Source organism: Leptodactylus fuscus, unplaced genomic scaffold, assembly GCF_031893055.1.
Source record: "Leptodactylus fuscus isolate aLepFus1 unplaced genomic scaffold, aLepFus1.hap2 HAP2_SCAFFOLD_136, whole genome shotgun sequence".
Lineage (NCBI taxonomy): Eukaryota > Metazoa > Chordata > Amphibia > Anura > Leptodactylidae > Leptodactylus > Leptodactylus fuscus.
The window spans coordinates 59,199-76,819 of NW_027440158.1; positions in this window are offsets into that span (position 1 = coordinate 59,199).

The following is a 17,621-nucleotide window of genomic DNA, read 5'->3' on the forward strand; positions in this document are numbered from 1 at the left end:
GGAGTGGGATGTGAGGTAACGGCTATACCGAGTATAGGAGAGGTCGGCCATTACAGATGGAGCGGGATGTGGGGTAACATCTAGTGATACCGCGTACAGGAGAGGTCGGCCATTACAGATGGAGCGGGATGTGGGGTAACAGGGATACCGAGTATAGGAGAGGTCGGCCATTACAGATGGAGCGGGATGTGGGGTAACGGCGATACCGAGTATAGGAGAGGTCGGCCATTACAGATGGAGCGGGATGTGGGGGTAACGGCGATACCGAGTATAGGAGAGGTCGGCCATTTCAGATGTAGCGGGATGTGGGGTAACAGGGATACCGAGTATAGGAGAGGTCGGCCATTACAGATGGAGCGGGATGTGGGGTAACAGCTAGTGATACTGCGTATAGGAGAGGTCGGCCATTACAGATGGAGCGGGATGTGAGGTAACGGCTATACCGAGTATAGGAGAGGTCGGCCATTACAGATGGAGCGGGATGTGAGGTAACGGCTATACCGAGTATAGGAGAGGTCGGCCATTACAGATGGAGCGGGATGTGAGGTAACGGCTATACCGAGTATAGGAGAGGTCGGCCATTACAGATGGAGCGGGATGTGGGGTAACGGTGATACCGAGTATAGGAGAAGTCTCCCATTACAGATGGAGCGGGATGTGGGGTAACGGCGCTACCGAGTATAGGAGAGGTCGGCCATTACAGATGGAGCGGGATGTGGGGTAACATCTAGTGATACCGAGTACAGGAGAGGTCGGCCATTACAGATGGAGCGGGATGTGGGGTAACAGGGATACCGAGTATAGGAGAGGTCGGCCATTACAGATGGAGCGGGATTTGGGGTAACAGCTAGTGATACCGAGTATAGGAGAGGTCGGCCATTACAGATGGAGCGGGATGTGGGGTAACAGCTATACCGAGTATAGGAGAGGTCGGCCATTACAGATGGAGCAGGATGTGGGGTAACGGCGATACCGAGTATAGGAGAGGTCGGCCATTACAGATGGAGCGGGATGTGGGGTAACGGCGATACCGAGTATAGGAGAGGTCGGCCATTTCAGATGTAGCGGGATGTGGGGTAACGGCGATACCGAGTATAGGAGAGGTCGGCCATTACAGATGGAGCGGGATGTGGGGTAACGGCGATACCGAGTACAGGAGAGGTCGGCCATTACAGATGGAGCGGGATGTGGGGTAACAGGGATACCGAGTATAGGAGAGGTCGGCCATTACAGATGGAGCGGGATGTTGGGTAACAGCTAGTGATGCCTAGTATAGGAGAGGTCGGCCATTACAGATGGAGCGGGATGTGAGGTAACGGCTATACCGAGTATAGGAGAGGTCGGCCATTACAGATGGAGCGGGATGTGAGGTAACGGCTATACCGAGTATAGGAGAGGTCGGCCATTACAGATGGAGCGGGATGTGAGGTAACGGCGATACCGAGTATAGGAGAAGTCGGCTATTACAGATGGAGCGGGATGTGGGGTAACAGCTAGTGATACCGAGTATAGGAGAGGTCGGCCATTACAGATGGAGCGGGATGTGAGGTAACTGCTATACAGAGTATAGGAGAGGTCGGCCATTACAGATGGAGCGGGATGTGGGGTAACGGCGATACCGAGTATAGGAGAGGTCAGCCATTACAGATGGAGCGGGATGTGAGGTAACTGCTATACATAGTATAGGAGAGGTCGGCCATTACAGATGGAGCGGGATGTGGGGTAACGGTTATACCGAGTATAGGAGAGGTCGGCCATTACAGATGGAGCGGGATGTGGGGTAACAGCTAGTGATACCGAGTATAGGAGAGGTCGGCCATTACAGATGGAGCGAGATGTGGGGTAACAGCTAGTGATACCGAGTATAGGAGAGGTCGGCCATTACAGATGGAGCGAGATGTGGGGTAACGGCGATACCGAGTATAGGAGAGGTCGGCCATTACAGATGGAGCGGGATGTGGGGTAACGGCGATACCGAGTATAGGAGAGGTCGGCCATTACAGATGGAGCAGGATGTGGGGTAACGGCGATTCCGAGTATAGGAGAGGTCGGCCATTTCAGATGTAGCGGGATGTGGGGTAACGGCGATACCGAGTATAGGAGAGGTCGGCCATTACAGATGGAGCGGGATGTGGGGTAACATCTAGTGATACCGAGTACAGGAGAGGTCGGCCATTACAGATGGAGCGGGATGTGGGGTAACAGGGATACCGAGTACAGGAGAGGTCGGCCATTACAGATGGAGCGGGATGTGGGGTAACATCTAGTGATACCGAGTATAGGAGAGGTCGGCCATTACAGATGGAGCGGGATGTGGGGTAACATCTAGTGATACCGAGTACAGGAGAGGTCGGCCATTACAGATGGAGCGGGATGTGGGTAACAGGGATACCGAGTATAGGAGAGGTCGGCCATTACAGATGGAGCGGGATGTGAGGTAACGGCTATACCGAGTATAGGAGAGGTCGGCCATTACAGATGGAGCGGGATGTGGGGTAACGGTGATACCGAGTATAGGAGAAGTCTCCAATTAAAGATGGAGCAGGATGTGGGGTAACGGCGATACCGAGTATAGGAGAGGTCGGCCATTACAGATGGAGCGGGATGTGGGGTAACTGTAATACTGAATATAGGAGAGTTCGGCCATTACAGATGGAGCGGGATGTGGGGTAACGGCGATACCGAGTATAGGAGAGGTCGGCCATTACAGATGGAGCGGGATGTGGGGTAACGGCGATACCGAATATAGGAGAGGTCGGCCATTACAGATGGAGCGGGATTTGGGGTAACAGCTAGTGATACCGAGTATAGGAGAGGTCGGCCATTACAGATGGAGCGGGATGTGGGGTAACGGCTATACCGAGTATAGGAGAGGTCGGCCATTACAGATGGAGCAGGATGTGGGGTAACGGCGATACCGAATATAGGAGAGGTCGGCCATTACAGATGGAGCGGGATTTGGGGTAACAACTGCTGATACCGAGTATAGGAGAGGTCGGCCATTACAGATGGAGCGGGATGTAGGGTAACAGCTAGTGATGCCTAGTATAGGAGAGGTCGGCCATTACAGAGTTAGCGGGATGTGAGGTAACGGCTATACCGAGTATAGGAGAGGTCGGCCATTACAGATGGAGCGGGATGTGAGGTAACGGCTATACCGAGTATAGGAGAGGTCGGCCATTACAGATGGAGCGGGATGTGAGGTAACGGCGATACCGAGTATAGGAGAAGTCGGCTATTACAGATGGAGCGGGATGTGGGGTAACAGCTAGTGATACCGAGTATAGGAGAGGTCGGCCATTACAGATGGAGCGGGATGTGAGGTAACTGCTATACAGAGTATAGGAGAGGTCGGCCATTACAAATGGAGCGGGATGCGGGGTAACAGTGATACCGAGTATAGGAGAGGTCGGCCATTACAAATGGAGCGGGATGCGGGGTAACAGTGATACCGAGTATAGGAGAGGTCGGCCATTTCAGATGTAGCGGGATGTGGGGTAACAGTGATACCGAGTATAGGAGAGGTCGGCCATTACAGATGGAGCGGGATGTGGGGTAATGGCGATACCGAGTATAGGAGAGGTCGGCCATTTCAGATGTAGCGGGATGTGGGGTAACGGCGATACCGAGTATAGGAGAGGTCGGCCATTACAGATGGAGCGGGATGTGGGGTAACAGGGATACCGAGTATAGGAGAGGTCGGCCATTACAGATGGAGCGGGATGTGGGGTATCAGCAATACTGCGTATAGGAGAGGTCGGCCATTACAGATGGAGCGGGATGTGAGGTAACGGCTATACCGAGTATAGGAGAGGTCGGCCATTACAGAGTTAGCGGGATGTGAGGTAACGGCTATACCGAGTATAGGAGAGGTCGGCCATTACAGTTGGAGCGGGATGTGGGGTAACGACAATACAGAGTATAGGAGAGGTCGGCCATTACAGATGGAGCGGGATGTGGGGTAACGACTATACAGAGTATAGGAGAGGTCGGCCATTACAGATGTAGCGGGATGTGGGGTAACAGTGATACCGAGTATAGGAGAGGTCGGCCATTACAGATGGAGCGGGATGCGGGGTAACAGTGATACCGAGTATAGGAGAGGTCAGCCATTACAGATGGAGCGGGATGCGGGGTAACAGTGATACCGAGTATAGGAGAGGTCAGCCATTACAGATGGAGCGGGATGTGGGGTAACAGTGATACCGAGTATAGGAGAGGTCGGCCATTACAGATGGAGCGGGATGTGGGGTAACAGTGATACCGAGTATAGGAGAGGTCGGCCATTACAGATGGAGCGGGATGTGGGGTAACGGCGATACCGAGTATAGGAGAGGTCGGCCATTACAGATGGAGCGGGATGTTGGGTAACAGCTAGTGATACCGAGTACAGGAGAGGTCGGCCATTACAGATGGAGCGGGATGTGGGGTAACAGGAATACCGAGTATAGGAGAGGTCGGCCATTACAGATGGAGCGGGATGTGGGGTAACAGTGATACCGAGTATAGGAGAGGTCGGCCATTACAGATGGAGCGGGATGTGGGGTAACAGTGATACCGAGTATAGGAGAGGTCGGCCATTACAGATGGAGCGGGATGTGGGGTAACAGTGATACCGAGTATAGGAGAGGTCGGCCATTACAGATGGAGCGGGATGTGGGGTAACGGCGATACCGAGTATAGGAGAGGTCGGCCATTACAGATGGAGCGGGATGTGGGGTAACAGCTAGTGATACTGCGTATAGGAGAGGTCGGCCATTACAGATGGAGCGGGATGTGAGGTAACGGCTATACCGAGTATAGGAGAGGTCGGCCATTACAGATGGAGCGGGATGTGAGGTAACGGCTATACCGAGTATAGGAGAGGTCGGCCATTACAGATGGAGCGGGATGTGAGGTAACGGCTATACCGAGTATAGGAGAGGTCGGCCATTACAGATGGAGCGGGATGTGGGGTAACGGTGATACCGAGTATAGGAGAAGTCTCCCATTACAGATGGAGCGGGATGTGGGGTAACATCTAGTGATACCGAGTACAGGAGAGGTCGGCCATTACAGATGGAGCGGGATGTGGGGTAACAGGGATACCGAGTATAGGAGAGGTCGGCCATTACAGATGGAGCGGGATTTGGGGTAACAGCTAGTGATACCGAGTATAGGAGAGGTCGGCCATTACAGATGGAGCGGGATGTGGGGTAACAGCTATACCGAGTATAGGAGAGGTCGGCCATTACAGATGGAGCAGGATGTGGGGTAACGGCGATACCGAGTATAGGAGAGGTCGGCCATTACAGATGGAGCGGGATGTGGGGTAACGGCGATACCGAGTATAGGAGAGGTCGGCCATTTCAGATGTAGCGGGATGTGGGGTAACGGCGATACCGAGTATAGGAGAGGTCGGCCATTACAGATGGAGCGGGATGTGGGGTAACGGCGATACCGAGTATAGGAGAGGTCGGCCATTTCAGATGTAGCGGGATGTGGGGTAACGGCGATACCGAGTATAGGAGAGGTCGGCCATTACAGATGGAGCGGGATGTGGGGTAACAGGGATACCGAGTATAGGAGAGGTCGGCCATTACAGATGGAGCGGGATGTGGGGTATCAGCAATACTGCGTATAGGAGAGGTCGGCCATTACAGATGGAGCGGGATGTGAGGTAACGGCTATACCGAGTATAGGAGAGGTCGGCCATTACAGTTGGAGCGGGATGTGGGGTAACGACAATACAGAGTATAGGAGAGGTCGGCCATTACAGATGGAGCGGGATGTGGGGTAACGACTATACAGAGTATAGGAGAGGTCGGCCATTACAGATGTAGCGGGATGTGGGGTAACAGTGATACCGAGTATAGGAGAGGTCGGCCATTACAGATGTAGCGGGATGTGGGGTAACAGTGATACCGAGTATAGGAGAGGTCAGCCATTACAGATGGAGCGGGATGCGGGGTAACAGTGATACCGAGTATAGGAGAGGTCAGCCATTACAGATGGAGCGGGATGTGGGGTAACAGTGATACCGAGTATAGGAGAGGTCGGCCATTACAGATGGAGCGGGATGTGGGGTAACAGTGATACCGAGTATAGGAGAGGTCGGCCATTACAGATGGAGCGGGATGTGGGGTAACGGCGATACCGAGTATAGGAGAGGTCGGCCATTACAGATGGAGCGGGATGTTGGGTAACAGCTAGTGATACCGAGTACAGGAGAGGTCGGCCATTACAGATGGAGCGGGATGTGGGGTAACAGGAATACCGAGTATAGGAGAGGTCGGCCATTACAGATGGAGCGGGATGTGGGGTAACAGTGATACCGAGTATAGGAGAGGTCGGCCATTACAGATGGAGCGGGATGTGGGGTAACAGTGATACCGAGTATAGGAGAGGTCGGCCATTACAGATGGAGCGGGATGTGGGGTAACAGTGATACCGAGTATAGGAGAGGTCGGCCATTACAGATGGAGCGGGATGTGGGGTAACGGCGATACCGAGTATAGGAGAGGTCGGCCATTACAGATGGAGCGGGATGTGGGGTAACAGGAATACCGAGTATAGGAGAGGTCGGCCATTACAGATGGAGCGGGATGTGAGGTAACGGCTATACCGAGTATAGGAGAGGTCGGCCATTACAGATGGAGCGGGATGTGGGGTAACATCTAGTGATACCGTGTACAGGAGAGGTCGGCCATTACAGATGGAGCGGGATGTGGGGTAACAGGGATACCGAGTATAGGAGAGGTCGGCCATTACAGATGGAGCGGGATGTGGGGTAACGGCGATACCGAGTATAGGAGAGGTCGGCCATTACAGATGGAGCGGGATGTGGGGTAACGGCGATACCGAGTATAGGAGAGGTCGGCCATTTCAGATGTAGCGGGATGTGGGGTAACAGGGATACCGAGTATAGGAGAGGTCGGCCATTACTGATGGAGCGGGATGTGGGGTAACAGCTAGTGATACTGCGTATAGGAGAGGTCGGCCATTACAGATGGAGCGGGATGTGAGGTAACGGCTATACCGAGTATAGGAGAGGTCGGCCATTACAGATGGAGCGGGATGTGAGGTAACGGCTATACCGAGTATAGGAGAGGTCGGCCATTACAGATGGAGCGGGATGTGAGGTAACGGCTATACCGAGTATAGGAGAGGTCGGCCATTTCAGATGTAGCGGGATGTGGGGTAACGGCGATACCGAGTATAGGAGAGGTCGGCCATTACAGATGGAGCGGGATGTGGGGTAACGGCGATACCGAGTACAGGAGAGGTCGGCCATTACAGATGGAGCGGGATGTGGGGTAACAGGGATACCGAGTATAGGAGAGGTCGGCCATTACAGATGGAGCGGGATGTTGGGTAACAGCTAGTGATGCCTAGTATAGGAGAGGTCGGCCATTACAGATGGAGCGGGATGTGAGGTAACGGCTATACCGAGTATAGGAGAGGTCGGCCATTACAGATGGAGCGGGATGTGAGGTAACGGCTATACCGAGTATAGGAGAGGTCGGCCATTACAGATGGAGCGGGATGTGAGGTAACGGCGATACCGAGTATAGGAGAAGTCGGCTATTACAGATGGAGCGGGATGTGGGGTAACAGCTAGTGATACCGAGTATAGGAGAGGTCGGCCATTACAGATGGAGCGGGATGTGAGGTAACTGCTATACAGAGTATAGGAGAGGTCGGCCATTACAGATGGAGCGGGATGTGGGGTAACGGCGATACCGAGTATAGGAGAGGTCAGCCATTACAGATGGAGCGGGATGTGAGGTAACTGCTATACATAGTATAGGAGAGGTCGGCCATTACAGATGGAGCGGGATGTGGGGTAACGGTTATACCGAGTATAGGAGAGGTCGGCCATTACAGATGGAGCGGGATGTGGGGTAACAGCTAGTGATACCGAGTATAGGAGAGGTCGGCCATTACAGATGGAGCGAGATGTGGGGTAACAGCTAGTGATACCGAGTATAGGAGAGGTCGGCCATTACAGATGGAGCGAGATGTGGGGTAACGGCGATACCGAGTATAGGAGAGGTCGGCCATTACAGATGGAGCGGGATGTGGGGTAACGGCGATACCGAGTATAGGAGAGGTCGGCCATTACAGATGGAGCGGGATGTGGGGTAACGGCGATTCCGAGTATAGGAGAGGTCGGCCATTTCAGATGTAGCGGGATGTGGGGTAACGGCGATACCGAGTATAGGAGAGGTCGGCCATTACAGATGGAGCGGGATGTGGGGTAACATCTAGTGATACCGAGTACAGGAGAGGTCGGCCATTACAGATGGAGCGGGATGTGGGGTAACAGGGATACCGAGTACAGGAGAGGTCGGCCATTACAGATGGAGCGGGATGTGGGGTAACATCTAGTGATACCGAGTATAGGAGAGGTCGGCCATTACAGATGGAGCGGGATGTGGGGTAACATCTAGTGATACCGAGTACAGGAGAGGTCGGCCATTACAGATGGAGCGGGATGTGGGTAACAGGGATACCGAGTATAGGAGAGGTCGGCCATTACAGATGGAGCGGGATGTGAGGTAACGGCTATACCGAGTATAGGAGAGGTCGGCCATTACAGATGGAGCGGGATGTGGGGTAACGGTGATACCGAGTATAGGAGAAGTCTCCAATTAAAGATGGAGCAGGATGTGGGGTAACGGCGATACCGAGTATAGGAGAGGTCGGCCATTACAGATGGAGCGGGATGTGGGGTAACTGTAATACTGAATATAGGAGAGGTCGGCCATTACAGATGGAGCGGGATGTGGGGTAACGGCGATACCGAGTATAGGAGAGGTCGGCCATTACAGATGGAGCGGGATGTGGGGTAACGGCGATACCGAATATAGGAGAGGTCGGCCATTACAGATGGAGCGGGATTTGGGGTAACAGCTAGTGATACCGAGTATAGGAGAGGTCGGCCATTACAGATGGAGCGGGATGTGGGGTAACGGCTATACCGAGTATAGGAGAGGTCGGCCATTACAGATGGAGCAGGATGTGGGGTAACGGCGATACCGAATATAGGAGAGGTCGGCCATTACAGATGGAGCGGGATTTGGGGTAACAACTGCTGATACCGAGTATAGGAGAGGTCGGCCATTACAGATGGAGCGGGATGTAGGGTAACAGCTAGTGATGCCTAGTATAGGAGAGGTCGGCCATTACAGAGTTAGCGGGATGTGAGGTAACGGCTATACCGAGTATAGGAGAGGTCGGCCATTACAAATGGAGCGGGATGCGGGGTAACAGTGATACCGAGTATAGGAGAGGTCGGCCATTTCAGATGTAGCGGGATGTGGGGTAACGGCGATACCGAGTATAGGAGAGGTCGGCCATTACAGATGGAGCGGGATGTGGGGTAACAGGGATACCGAGTATAGGAGAGGTCGGCCATTACAGATGGAGCGGGATGTGGGGTATCAGCAATACTGCGTATAGGAGAGGTCGGCCATTACAGATGGAGCGGGATGTGAGGTAACGGCGATACCGAGTATAGGAGAGGTCGGCCATTACAGAGTTAGCGGGATGTGAGGTAACGGCTATACCGAGTATAGGAGAGGTCGGCCATTACAGTTGGAGCGGGATGTGGGGTAACGACAATACAGAGTATAGGAGAGGTCGGCCATTACAGATGGAGCGGGATGTGGGGTAACGACTATACAGAGTATAGGAGAGGTCGGCCATTACAGATGTAGCGGGATGTGGGGTAACAGTGATACCGAGTATAGGAGAGGTCGGCCATTACAGATGGAGCGGGATGCGGGGTAACAGTGATACCGAGTATAGGAGAGGTCAGCCATTACAGATGGAGCGGGATGCGGGGTAACAGTGATACCGAGTATAGGAGAGGTCAGCCATTACAGATGGAGCGGGATGTGGGGTAACAGTGATACCGAGTATAGGAGAGGTCGGCCATTACAGATGGAGCGGGATGTGGGGTAACAGTGATACCGAGTATAGGAGAGGTCGGCCATTACAGATGGAGCGGGATGTGGGGTAACGGCGATACCGAGTATAGGAGAGGTCGGCCATTACAGATGGAGCGGGATGTTGGGTAACAGCTAGTGATACCGAGTACAGGAGAGGTCGGCCATTACAGATGGAGCGGGATGTGGGGTAACAGGAATACCGAGTATAGGAGAGGTCGGCCATTACAGATGGAGCGGGATGTGGGGTAACAGTGATACCGAGTATAGGAGAGGTCGGCCATTACAGATGGAGCGGGATGTGGGGTAACAGTGATACCGAGTATAGGAGAGGTCGGCCATTACAGATGGAGCGGGATGTGGGGTAACAGTGATACCGAGTATAGGAGAGGTCGGCCATTACAGATGGAGCGGGATGTGGGGTAACGGCGATACCGAGTATAGGAGAGGTCGGCCATTACAGATGGAGCGGGATGTGGGGTAACAGCTAGTGATACTGCGTATAGGAGAGGTCGGCCATTACAGATGGAGCGGGATGTGAGGTAACGGCTATACCGAGTATAGGAGAGGTCGGCCATTACAGATGGAGCGGGATGTGAGGTAACGGCTATACCGAGTATAGGAGAGGTCGGCCATTACAGATGGAGCGGGATGTGAGGTAACGGCTATACCGAGTATAGGAGAGGTCGGCCATTACAGATGGAGCGGGATGTGGGGTAACGGTGATACCGAGTATAGGAGAAGTCTCCCATTACAGATGGAGCGGGATGTGGGGTAACATCTAGTGATACCGAGTACAGGAGAGGTCGGCCATTACAGATGGAGCGGGATGTGGGGTAACAGGGATACCGAGTATAGGAGAGGTCGGCCATTACAGATGGAGCGGGATTTGGGGTAACAGCTAGTGATACCGAGTATAGGAGAGGTCGGCCATTACAGATGGAGCGGGATGTGGGGTAACAGCTATACCGAGTATAGGAGAGGTCGGCCATTACAGATGGAGCAGGATGTGGGGTAACGGCGATACCGAGTATAGGAGAGGTCGGCCATTACAGATGGAGCGGGATGTGGGGTAACGGCGATACCGAGTATAGGAGAGGTCGGCCATTTCAGATGTAGCGGGATGTGGGGTAACGGCGATACCGAGTATAGGAGAGGTCGGCCATTACAGATGGAGCGGGATGTGGGGTAACGGCGATACCGAGTATAGGAGAGGTCGGCCATTTCAGATGTAGCGGGATGTGGGGTAACGGCGATACCGAGTATAGGAGAGGTCGGCCATTACAGATGGAGCGGGATGTGGGGTAACAGGGATACCGAGTATAGGAGAGGTCGGCCATTACAGATGGAGCGGGATGTGGGGTATCAGCAATACTGCGTATAGGAGAGGTCGGCCATTACAGATGGAGCGGGATGTGAGGTAACGGCTATACCGAGTATAGGAGAGGTCGGCCATTACAGTTGGAGCGGGATGTGGGGTAACGACAATACAGAGTATAGGAGAGGTCGGCCATTACAGATGGAGCGGGATGTGGGGTAACGACTATACAGAGTATAGGAGAGGTCGGCCATTACAGATGTAGCGGGATGTGGGGTAACAGTGATACCGAGTATAGGAGAGGTCGGCCATTACAGATGGAGCGGGATGCGGGGTAACAGTGATACCGAGTATAGGAGAGGTCAGCCATTACAGATGGAGCGGGATGCGGGGTAACAGTGATACCGAGTATAGGAGAGGTCAGCCATTACAGATGGAGCGGGATGTGGGGTAACAGTGATACCGAGTATAGGAGAGGTCGGCCATTACAGATGGAGCGGGATGTGGGGTAACAGTGATACCGAGTATAGGAGAGGTCGGCCATTACAGATGGAGCGGGATGTGGGGTAACGGCGATACCGAGTATAGGAGAGGTCGGCCATTACAGATGGAGCGGGATGTTGGGTAACAGCTAGTGATACCGAGTACAGGAGAGGTCGGCCATTACAGATGGAGCGGGATGTGGGGTAACAGGAATACCGAGTATAGGAGAGGTCGGCCATTACAGATGGAGCGGGATGTGGGGTAACAGTGATACCGAGTATAGGAGAGGTCGGCCATTACAGATGGAGCGGGATGTGGGGTAACAGTGATACCGAGTATAGGAGAGGTCGGCCATTACAGATGGAGCGGGATGTGGGGTAACAGTGATACCGAGTATAGGAGAGGTCGGCCATTACAGATGGAGCGGGATGTGGGGTAACGGCGATACCGAGTATAGGAGAGGTCGGCCATTACAGATGGAGCGGGATGTGGGGTAACAGGAATACCGAGTATAGGAGAGGTCGGCCATTACAGATGGAGCGGGATGTGAGGTAACGGCTATACCGAGTATAGGAGAGGTCGGCCATTACAGATGGAGCGGGATGTGGGGTAACATCTAGTGATACCGCGTACAGGAGAGGTCGGCCATTACAGATGGAGCGGGATGTGGGGTAACAGGGATACCGAGTATAGGAGAGGTCGGCCATTACAGATGGAGCGGGATGTGGGGTAACGGCGATACCGAGTATAGGAGAGGTCGGCCATTACAGATGGAGCGGGATGTGGGGTAACGGCGATACCGAGTATAGGAGAGGTCGGCCATTTCAGATGTAGCGGGATGTGGGGTAACAGGGATACCGAGTATAGGAGAGGTCGGCCATTACTGATGGAGCGGGATGTGGGGTAACAGCTAGTGATACTGCGTATAGGAGAGGTCGGCCATTACAGATGGAGCGGGATGTGAGGTAACGGCTATACCGAGTATAGGAGAGGTCGGCCATTACAGATGGAGCGGGATGTGAGGTAACGGCTATACCGAGTATAGGAGAGGTCGGCCATTACAGATGGAGCGGGATGTGAGGTAACGGCTATACCGAGTATAGGAGAGGTCGGCCATTACAGATGGAGCGGGATGTGGGGTAACGGTGATACCGAGTATAGGAGAAGTCTCCCATTACAGATGGAGCGGGATGTGGGGTAACGGCGCTACCGAGTATAGGAGAGGTCGGCCATTACAGATGGAGCGGGATGTGGGGTAACATCTAGTGATACCGAGTACAGGAGAGGTCGGCCATTACAGATGGAGCGGGATGTGGGGTAACAGGGATACCGAGTATAGGAGAGGTCGGCCATTACAGATGGAGCGGGATTTGGGGTAACAGCTAGTGATACCGAGTATAGGAGAGGTCGGCCATTACAGATGGAGCGGGATGTGGGGTAACAGCTATACCGAGTATAGGAGAGGTCGGCCATTACAGATGGAGCAGGATGTGGGGTAACGGCGATACCGAGTATAGGAGAGGTCGGCCATTACAGATGGAGCGGGATGTGGGGTAACGGCGATACCGAGTATAGGAGAGGTCGGCCATTTCAGATGTAGCGGGATGTGGGGTAACGGCGATACCGAGTATAGGAGAGGTCGGCCATTACAGATGGAGCGGGATGTGGGGTAACGGCGATACCGAGTACAGGAGAGGTCGGCCATTACAGATGGAGCGGGATGTTGGGTAACAGCTAGTGATGCCTAGTATAGGAGAGGTCGGCCATTACAGATGGAGCGGGATGTGAGGTAACGGCTATACCGAGTATAGGAGAGGTCGGCCATTACAGATGGAGCGGGATGTGAGGTAACGGCTATACCGAGTATAGGAGAGGTCGGCCATTACAGATGGAGCGGGATGTGAGGTAACGGCGATACCGAGTATAGAAGTCGGCTATTACAGATGGAGCGGGATGTGGGGTAACAGCTAGTGATACCGAGTATAGGAGAGGTCGGCCATTACAGATGGAGCGGGATGTGAGGTAATTGCTATACAGAGTATAGGAGAGGTCGGCCATTACAGATGGAGCGGGATGTGGGGTAACGGCGATACCGAGTATAGGAGAGGTCAGCCATTACAGATGGAGCGGGATGTGAGGTAACTGCTATACATAGTATAGGAGAGGTCGGCCATTACAGATGGAGCGGGATGTGGGGTAACGGTTATACCGAGTATAGGAGAGGTCGGCCATTACAGATGGAGCGGGATGTGGGGTAACAGCTAGTGATACCGAGTATAGGAGAGGTCGGCCATTACAGATGGAGCGAGATGTGGGGTAACAGCTAGTGATACCGAGTATAGGAGAGGTCGGCCATTACAGATGGAGCGAGATGTGGGGTAACGGCGATACCGAGTATAGGAGAGGTCGGCCATTACAGATGGAGCGGGATGTGGGGTAACGGCGATACCGAGTATAGGAGAGGTCGGCCATTACAGATGGAGCGGGATGTGGGGTAACGGCGATTCCGAGTATAGGAGAGGTCGGCCATTTCAGATGTAGCGGGATGTGGGGTAACGGCGATACCGAGTATAGGAGAGGTCGGCCATTACAGATGGAGCGGGATGTGGGGTAACAGCTAGTGATACCGAGTATAGGAGAGGTCGGCCATTACAGATGGAGCGGGATGTGGGGTAACATCTAGTGATACCGAGTACAGGAGAGGTCGGCCATTACAGATGGAGCGGGATGTGGGTAACAGGGATACCGAGTATAGGAGAGGTCGGCCATTACAGATGGAGCGGGATGTGAGGTAACGGCTATACCGAGTATAGGAGAGGTCGGCCATTACAGATGGAGCGGGATGTGGGGTAACGGTGATACCGAGTATAGGAGAAGTCTCCAATTAAAGATGGAGCAGGATGTGGGGTAACGGCGATACCGAGTATAGGAGAGGTCGGCCATTACAGATGGAGCGGGATGTGGGGTAACTGTAATACTGAATATAGGAGAGGTCGGCCATTACAGATGGAGCGGGATGTGGGGTAACGGCGATACCGAGTATAGGAGAGGTCGGCCATTACAGATGGAGCGGGATGTGGGGTAACTGTAATACTGAATATAGGAGAGGTCGGCCATTACAGATGGAGCGGGATGTGGGGTAACGGCGATACCGAATATAGGAGAGGTCGGCCATTACAGATGGAGCGGGATTTGGGGTAACAGCTAGTGATACCGAGTATAGGAGAGGTCGGCCATTACAGATGGAGCGGGATGTGGGGTAACGGCGATACCGAGTATAGGAGAGGTCAGCCATTACAGATGGAGCGGGATGTGAGGTAACTGCTATACATAGTATAGGAGAGGTCGGCCATTACAGATGGAGCGGGATGTGGGGTAACGGTTATACCGAGTATAGGAGAGGTCGGCCATTACAGATGGAGCGGGATGTGGGGTAACAGCTAGTGATACCGAGTATAGGAGAGGTCGGCCATTACAGATGGAGCGAGATGTGGGGTAACAGCTAGTGATACCGAGTATAGGAGAGGTCGGCCATTACAGATGGAGCGAGATGTGGGGTAACGGCGATACCGAGTATAGGAGAGGTCGGCCATTACAGATGGAGCGGGATGTGGGGTAACGGCGATACCGAGTATAGGAGAGGTCGGCCATTACAGATGGAGCGGGATGTGGGGTAACGGCGATTCCGAGTATAGGAGAGGTCGGCCATTTCAGATGTAGCGGGATGTGGGGTAACGGCGATACCGAGTATAGGAGAGGTCGGCCATTACAGATGGAGCGGGATGTGGGGTAACAGCTAGTGATACCGAGTATAGGAGAGGTCGGCCATTACAGATGGAGCGGGATGTGGGGTAACATCTAGTGATACCGAGTACAGGAGAGGTCGGCCATTACAGATGGAGCGGGATGTGGGTAACAGGGATACCGAGTATAGGAGAGGTCGGCCATTACAGATGGAGCGGGATGTGAGGTAACGGCTATACCGAGTATAGGAGAGGTCGGCCATTACAGATGGAGCGGGATGTGGGGTAACGGTGATACCGAGTATAGGAGAAGTCTCCAATTAAAGATGGAGCAGGATGTGGGGTAACGGCGATACCGAGTATAGGAGAGGTCGGCCATTACAGATGGAGCGGGATGTGGGGTAACTGTAATACTGAATATAGGAGAGGTCGGCCATTACAGATGGAGCGGGATGTGGGGTAACGGCGATACCGAGTATAGGAGAGGTCGGCCATTACAGATGGAGCGGGATGTGGGGTAACTGTAATACTGAATATAGGAGAGGTCGGCCATTACAGATGGAGCGGGATGTGGGGTAACGGCGATACCGAATATAGGAGAGGTCGGCCATTACAGATGGAGCGGGATTTGGGGTAACAGCTAGTGATACCGAGTATAGGAGAGGTCGGCCATTACAGATGGAGCGGGATGTGGGGTAACGGCTATACCGAGTATAGGAGAGGTCGGCCATTACAGATGGAGCAGGATGTGGGGTAACGGCGATACCGAATATAGGAGAGGTCGGCCATTACAGATGGAGCGGGATTTGGGGTAACAACTGCTGATACCGAGTATAGGAGAGGTCGGCCATTACAGATGGAGCGGGATGTAGGGTAACAGCTAGTGATGCCTAGTATAGGAGAGGTCGGCCATTACAGAGTTAGCGGGATGTGAGGTAACGGCTATACCGAGTATAGGAGAGGTCGGCCATTACAAATGGAGCGGGATGCGGGGTAACAGTGATACCGAGTATAGGAGAGGTCGGCCATTTCAGATGTAGCGGGATGTGGGGTAACGGCGATACCGAGTATAGGAGAGGTCGGCCATTACAGATGGAGCGGGATGTGGGGTAACAGGGATACCGAGTATAGGAGAGGTCGGCCATTACAGATGGAGCGGGATGTGGGGTATCAGCAATACTGCGTATAGGAGAGGTCGGCCATTACAGATGGAGCGGGATGTGAGGTAACGGCTATACCGAGTATAGGAGAGGTCGGCCATTACAGAGTTAGCGGGATGTGAGGTAACGGCTATACCGAGTATAGGAGAGGTCGGCCATTACAGTTGGAGCGGGATGTGGGGTAACGACAATACAGAGTATAGGAGAGGTCGGCCATTACAGATGGAGCGGGATGTGGGGTAACGACTATACAGAGTATAGGAGAGGTCGGCCATTACAGATGTAGCGGGATGTGGGGTAACAGTGATACCGAGTATAGGAGAGGTCGGCCATTACAGATGGAGCGGGATGCGGGGTAACAGTGATACCGAGTATAGGAGAGGTCAGCCATTACAGATGGAGCGGGATGCGGGGTAACAGTGATACCGAGTATAGGAGAGGTCAGCCATTACAGATGGAGCGGGATGTGGGGTAACAGTGATACCGAGTATAGGAGAGGTCGGCCATTACAGATGGAGCGGGATGTGGGGTAACAGTGATACCGAGTATAGGAGAGGTCGGCCATTACAGATGGAGCGGGATGTGGGGTAACGGCGATACCGAGTATAGGAGAGGTCGGCCATTACAGATGGAGCGGGATGTTGGGTAACAGCTAGTGATACCGAGTACAGGAGAGGTCGGCCATTACAGATGGAGCGGGATGTGGGGTAACAGGAATACCGAGTATAGGAGAGGTCGGCCATTACAGATGGAGCGGGATGTGGGGTAACAGTGATACCGAGTATAGGAGAGGTCGGCCATTACAGATGGAGCGGGATGTGGGGTAACAGTGATACCGAGTATAGGAGAGGTCGGCCATTACAGATGGAGCGGGATGTGGGGTAACAGTGATACCGAGTATAGGAGAGGTCGGCCATTACAGATGGAGCGGGATGTGGGGTAACGGCGATACCGAGTATAGGAGAGGTCGGCCATTACAGATGGA